This window comes from Ricinus communis, chromosome 1, assembly GCF_019578655.1.
Source record: "Ricinus communis isolate WT05 ecotype wild-type chromosome 1, ASM1957865v1, whole genome shotgun sequence".
NCBI lineage: Eukaryota > Viridiplantae > Streptophyta > Magnoliopsida > Malpighiales > Euphorbiaceae > Ricinus > Ricinus communis.
The window spans coordinates 19,854,035-19,861,444 of record NC_063256.1 but is presented as its reverse complement, the minus strand read 5'-3'; the positions used below and the strand labels follow the sequence as shown (position 1 = coordinate 19,861,444).

The 7,410-nt window shown below is 34.8% G+C and overlaps 1 pseudogene; it reads right to left on the bottom strand.

The window, feature by feature from the left end:
- Positions 1-372: 372 nt before the first annotated feature.
- Positions 373-7,109, bottom strand: LOC112536811 (annotated as a pseudogene).
- Positions 7,110-7,410: the final 301 nt, after the last annotated feature.

Below are 7,410 nucleotides of genomic sequence, written 5' to 3'. Positions count from 1 at the left end.
TACAAAATTAAATCATTTATATTATTATTATTATTTTGGTCTTGCTGGCGATAGATTTCTTTTGACATCATTTTTTGAACAGCTAACTTGGCATGTGGTTCGGGAGTATTCGTTGTGTGTTTACATGCCTTTTCTTACTATTACTCCCTCACCATCAAAATAAATGAAATATCTTTATTAGTTAACAATATAAATGATATTACACGAGAAGCTTCGAATTACATTAGATTTTTTTTTATATTCATATATTTTCATTAGCGTATTACTAAAACCGATGATTTAAGAACGTCCAAAGAAAATTGTCAAAGTCAAGTAACTATTCCTTGTGATTGAAGATTCATATGTTTGCTCTTCTTTTTGGTCGTAGAGACTTTATATTTTTGTAGTAATGGAGCTATTAATGAGTTCTACTACAAATTCCTCTATGTTCCTTTTCAGAACTTCCACCTTCATCTACTGCTTCTCTGGCGAGTTTCTTCCATTTCTCTGAGTTTCTTTCGATCTCATTCGCTTTCATCCCTTCAATTACATCCCTTATTCACAATTCTATTTCTTCTTAATTGTAACTATTCCTTCTTCATCTAACTTTACTCTAACCCCAACATGCTAAACATCATTAACGAATTTTGTATTAGTTGATTGATCTGCCCATTGTAGCCAACATTGGCACTCCCAAGCTCAACGTCTCAAATGTTGAATTCCACCCATAGCAGTCATGAAGCACCATATGGACTTGTGAGCTAGAACTTCTAGTTGAGAGCACCAATTCAATATCAAACCCTTTTCCAATGTCTCCTCAACAAAGTTGCTTGGGAGTTTTTTCTCTTATGGTTCTCTAACTACCCACAAGAAATAATGGTCAACATTAGGATTGAAGAGGTTGATGCCATATTCCCTGTTATCTTCCACCCTCTTGTCTAGATACATTGATGGAATAATTAGCCCTATTGATTTATAGGGCATTTGCTTGTCATCCGTCTCAACACCTAAAAAAATTTCATCAATAATAATGTATTAGAAATGCAATTAGAACTAAACGAAATAATAATAAGCAAACATGTTAACTTAAATAATACTGTTAATATCTCCTCTCCCATACAAAAACAAGAATTTCTATTTAGATGAGTGATTGAAAATTTAGGGTTAAATGCCCCGCTGGTACCAAACCTCGCCACTTATATCCATTCAGTACCAAACCTTCAATTTATTTCTTTTTTATACCTCTCCTATTATTTTTGTTACTTCCGTCAGTACTAATGAGGAATTTGGTAATTATTTACTGATGTGGCTGCCAGATTTATAAAAGACTATATCACAATTGCCACATATGCTGCTGACTCATTTATTTTATTCTAGTTAGCAATTAAAAAAATTTCACTCCCAAATAAATAATCCTAAATCAGGAAAATTTCTAATTTTGAACCCTAGTTTTTAGTATTTGGATCGATTCACTCTCTCTTCCCCTTTTTCTCATAATCGATTCTGAAGCTTCCTTGTTCTTTATCTTGTCAAATAAATGGAGCAACAAACAACTTAAAGTGTGCTTAACCTGAAGGAATATAGTGTTGGAGTTGAGCCAGTGATCTATATGTGCATGTGGAATGGCATGACTAAAGCTTCGTCTCTCGAACTGAAAGAAAACTTGGTCACAAGTTTTGAGATGCTTAATTATAGTAAGTATAAGAGTGCTTTCCTTAGTTTACATTGATATTTTTTAGTTGTAATGAAGGTTTCTTCTTGTACAGGTTCTTCATCTGTCATTTTATTAAGTTAAGAATGGACAGTGGTGAATCTCACCTTACAACTGAGCTGCTAAATGAATACAAGAATGGATTAGTTTGCTAAATTCAAAGCTGAAGAAAATGAAGGAAGAAAAAAGGAGCATGAAGCACAATAGGGACCTGTCTAAGCTTGGTTGTTATGCTGTGGCTGGGATTCTTATTTAGAAGATGTACTTTTGTTAGCTTAACTTGAATATTTACTTTGGATAGATGGTAGAGTGTATATACAGTAGTTTTTACAACTACTATTACTTATGTATTTGGATGATGAATGAATGAAAGGATATATACATTAGTTTTTACTTACTACTGCTTCATTTGGTTATTACTGTTATGATAAATAAGCACATCAAATTATTATATAAAACAAGTCTCGAAACAGACAAATTGAGTGACAATTTAATAAATAAGTGAGGTTGTTGATTACTTTAAATAATCAATTCTTTGAATAAAAAGTGAATGGATGTGGAATTCCTGTCCACATGAACCTTACACCCAAGGCTGTCAAAAGCCATTACAAAAAATCTGTCAAAGGACCACATGTTAGGTCCACACAGATATTAACAACACAACAACCAAAATAAACATTATTATTTAGGGTTTCAAAAATAGAAAACAATTCTAATTCTTTCCAATTCTAATATCTTTGTTCTTTGCAATTCGTGGAGGCACCCAAACTCTCTTCTTTATTGAAACACTTCCATCAATCTTCTGTTTTCCTTTGTCTTGAAGCTCTGTTATTGTGCTAACTCCTTCAATCCCAACCTCTTTGCTCAACAACCTTGGGTGTTTAAAAGTCTTTTTTCCCTTAGCTTCAATTGCTGGCTTTTTTGTACTTCCTCCTTTCTATGTTTGTGAAAGTCTTCCAATGCCCAGATATAGTGGTAGCTCACTCAACAAATCAGTAATGCTCTTAGTCTTCTTGGTGGTAGTTTTTGAAGGTGATGTGGTAGACTGTAAATGTGATTTTCACTGTGAAGCATAATCACTACAATCAACTAAATGAGCTAGTATGTCAAGCTCAACTGCAGCTTTTTTTGCTTGTTTTGCTGATGGTGTTATATTGAATAATTGTATAATAAAGTCTCAAGTTAACATACCACTAGTTTGCATTACTCAATAAATATTAGAGGTGACAAATTACTTACCTGTAATTATGGTATTAGTAGTGACAGATTATCAAATGTTGAAGCTATCCCTGAAGGAGCTGTGCTTGTAGGAGCTCCATGGTCATTTTCATGATCAGGTTGGTAAGTATCAAACATATTTGAAGCTGTGTGATCATCTTCATGTGTTTCAAACACATTTTGTGCACTATTTTCACCATTTGATCCTTTTTTCTATTGCTATTTTTTTGTCTTCCTCATCACCTAGTATAAAAACTCCTTAGTAGTTCATATGACATTTATTATAAGTAGAAGTAAATGAGAGGAATAGAATACTTAAAGGCAGTTTTTCCCTCTTCTGTTGTTGCCTTGTAGAAGCACCAACACCATAAAACCTCTTGTTGTGGCCCTTAGCACCACAAATTGTGCATGTAATCACAAAGCCCTTCTTATGACCTTACCATTTTTTATTAGAGCCTCCATCTCATCTTCCTCTAACCTTCTCTTTCTAGCAGGCCTGCCTTTTCTAGGTTTGATTGGTTGGGGAATAAGACTGGTGGGGCAGTTACCTTGGGCCAAAATTCTTTACTGGTAGTTGAGTTAAGCAAATGGCTATGCATTTTAGGTATGTTTCAACCTTGTAGTAGTCATGTATATAAAATTTAGGATTTTTATTGTTATACCAAATTGCATATACAGTATGACAACAAGGTCTAGCTAGATCCCACCTCCTACATGTGCATGTCATTTCCTATTTGTCAACTACAAACTCTCCCCCTAGGCCAACCACTTGAAACCTCTCACCCCCAAACCACTCTGTTGTAAACATCCAGCAAAATTCTTTGTACTTTTCTAATTTTTTTAAGATTTTAGGGCAGTAAGCAGATGCCACTCTTTTCATAGCATCCATGTTCTTATGTATCCTCTTTATTAATTTTGTTCTTATGACCTTATTCATAGCTATCACACCCTTGGTTCTAGCATCTAAGATAAAAGTTGAGACACTCACATAAGTTGTTTAACAACATGTCACCCTTAGCATCAGTCCTAAAATGAGATCTAGACTAGTGATGAGGGGAATGATATTCATGTAGTTATATCCTTGATGTGATGTTGATGCAAACTTCTCCATTATCTTTTTAAATATCTGGATATAACTTGCCCTAGCAGCATCCCACACAAGTTCTTTTAACCCTAGACTATTAAATTTCTTTTTAAAATTATTATGCACATGTCTAACATAAAACGTATGTTCAAAATTAGGGAATAGTTCTTCAATGGCAGGAATAAGACCCTATTCCAAAATCACAACACATAATTAATACCATTCTGCCAATCAGTCATGAAAATATATAAAGGAATAGAAAAGGAAATTGTGAAGAGTATTTACCTTCTACTTGTCAGTCATGAACACCCAATGATAACTATTTGTTATCTCCAAATCTTCAGCCAACAACTCCAAAAACCATTTCCAGTATTGCTTGTTTTCTTTCTATACAACACACCAATGCCACTGGATAGATGCAGTTATTTGCATCTAAAGCAACAGCTGTGAGAAGTTGTCCTCCAAATACTCCTTTAAGCCAACATCCATCTAAAGATATGAAAGGCCTACAACACTTAAATCCTTCCCTCAATGCAGCAAAGCACACAAACATGCTATTAAAAACTCCTTCATTCAAATAAAAAACTATAGTGCTTCCTGGATTACTTCTCAACAGTTCTAGCTTGTAATCATGAAGTCTAGAAAGCTGTTTTGTCTCATCATCATTGATAAATTTCAAGGCAGCATTTTTTGATCTGCATGCTTTAAATCTGGACACATCAACACCACAGTCTTCTTTCACAACTTGTATGATCCTTTGAATTGCCCAACTAGGATCAACTCTGAACCTTTCAACATAATGTTGAGCTATCCATTTGTCTGTGTTCATCAGGTAAGCCCAAATGAAGAACTTGCATCTTTTCTTGCACTTAGCCTTGCATTTCTACCTTGTATTTAGACCAAATATTATATGGTTTCTAGTTTTGATTGATGAGCTCTTAACTACATCCTTGTATTGTTTGAAGGAACTGAATAGCATTCCAATCTTGAAGGCTGGGATTCACCATGTCAGTCTCCTCATTAAACACAGGCCACTTGTGCTTCCTTGAATCTGCATCACTGTCTTTAGTTGAGGAGCATGACAATAGCTTATCTGATGGAGCATATACTGTGGCATCTGATTCTTCTGACAACTCCTCAGCAGGTTGCGTAGCAGTTCTAGATCCAGATGGTCTGTCCCTTTCAAACTCCTTATCAACAAACTTATCAAACATGACATCATCATCAACATCTTCATCCCTCATGTCATAATTAGAGTCTACAAACTCATTATCCTGTGAATCTACATCACTATTCTCACTACCCTCACATCTGTCATCATCCATATTTTTATCATTTTATGGTTTCTCTTCTCCATCTCAGACATATTTTTCACAGCCTCTTTACTAGCATGTGGTTCCTCAACTTCTTCACCAACTTTTTCCCCAGCTTCTTCTATTCCTTCAAACTTATCCCTACTAAATATATGCATCAATTTACAATCCTCCATAGACATTGTCATTTCTAAAGCATCACTAACAGTTTTAAGACTTCTCAATCCATCATTCATACTCTTCAAAGGATGCTTCCAAATAATAATTTTTGTTTCAGGTTTCATTCCTAGCTCTCTAGCCATTAAATCTATTTCTAACCTAGACATCTTATCTAAACTGCGAAAATCAACAGCTCCCATATCCCATAGCTTAGGGTGACCTCTACCATCAACTCTATAATCATGTCAATACAAACTAAAATACTCGAAATTAGGCACTGTAAAATACAATTACTCTAAATTAATTAAATAAACATTAATTACTTTAAGAAAAGCAGTATTAACAAACATCATCAACATTCAACAGATAAAAAGGATTTCTTCACAGTATCAAGTAATGAGAAAAACCTAGCCCCCTGCATTATTAACTTCCAAAGTAATGTAGCATGCAATATGCCTTCAAAGATGCAAATTTAATATGGATAGAACTTATGTTCTTTCAATAACCACAGAATAACTACAGGTGCTTGTACTTACAATATATTAGTGGGTCTTCGCGTTTCTCCCTTACTCGCCAGTCAAGTGTTATTGATCTTCAATCTCGTAATGTGCAGGTACAGTTCTATAAAAAAACTATGAAGCAGAAGCTCAGAGACCAGAGGCTCATAGAGTCTTGACAATGGAGGTAGAAGTAGAACGGTTTACATTAATTTATGAGGTAAAGCGGTTACTCTTGGGTTGGTTTAAAGGAGGAAAATAATTTGTCTCAATTGTTTAGCTCAAGGTAAAGGTAATTTTTTTGCTGACTTGGATAAAGTAAATGAATAGCAACAAATATGGCAAGTGGCCTGTAGTCCTTTATAAATCTGACAGCCACATCAGCAAATAACTACCAGATTCCTCATTGGTATTGGCAGAAGTAATAGAAATAATAGAAAGGGTACCAAAAAGAAACAAATTGAAAGTTTGGTACCAAATGGATATAAGTGACTAAAGTTTGGTACTAGCGGAGCATTTATCCCAAAAATTTACATACCTCATCTTTCAAGCTGTTGAAAGTATTAAAAACACCCAATTAGCTTCTCCAATATTCAAAAACTTATTGGATATCAAGGTTAGGCAAGTCAGATACTTTTTTGATTCATAAAAGAAGGTAGGCAGATCATATATTTCAAGTGGTGGCATCCCTTCTACTGATACAAGGACTTTTTCAATAGGAACGTTAAACTTCCCTTCGTGAAGTTCGTAATATATGTGATTAATGACACTAAACTGTGTGAAGAGTGAAGCTCCAAGAAGCCCAAGCTGTCTAGAACCCAAGGCATTAACGAGTCATATATGATGCAACTTACTAGGAAGCCAGGCTAGCCATGTTTTGCAACGATATGCGGTAACATTTGTTGCATAATAGCTTGCAAAGTGTTTAGATATCCATCGTCTTCTTCACTACTATAATCAAGAAAGACCTCGACATTAATAGGGCCATTTTCTCCTATTAGCACTTTTTTGGTGAAGGAGACTAGTGTCACTTTGATTCCTTTGGAGGTTATGTGTTTAGAAAATTAAAGCATAGGGTTCATGTGGCCCTGGAAAGGCAAAGGCAGTGCCAAGACACGAGTTTTGGTAGCTCTCTCTTTACTCCCCATTTCCTCGAAGACTCTTTCTCTCATAATTTATAACACAGACATGCACATATACTTATATATACAAGTTTAAGACGACAAACCAAGAATCACTTGTTGTCTAAAAGTAAAAATAGATGATGCCAAAAATCGTTACATGGTATATCCACTAAGAGTATCATTGTCTTCAGTCTTGCTGCCGTTCTAATGTCAAAAGATGTCATTCTAGGACATGGCAATGCTTCTTAGTATACTTGTGGTGCCGTTATCTTCTCACTTGTCTGCTGCTATGTTTCTTTATCTTATTCAATTTGATGTTGTTTAG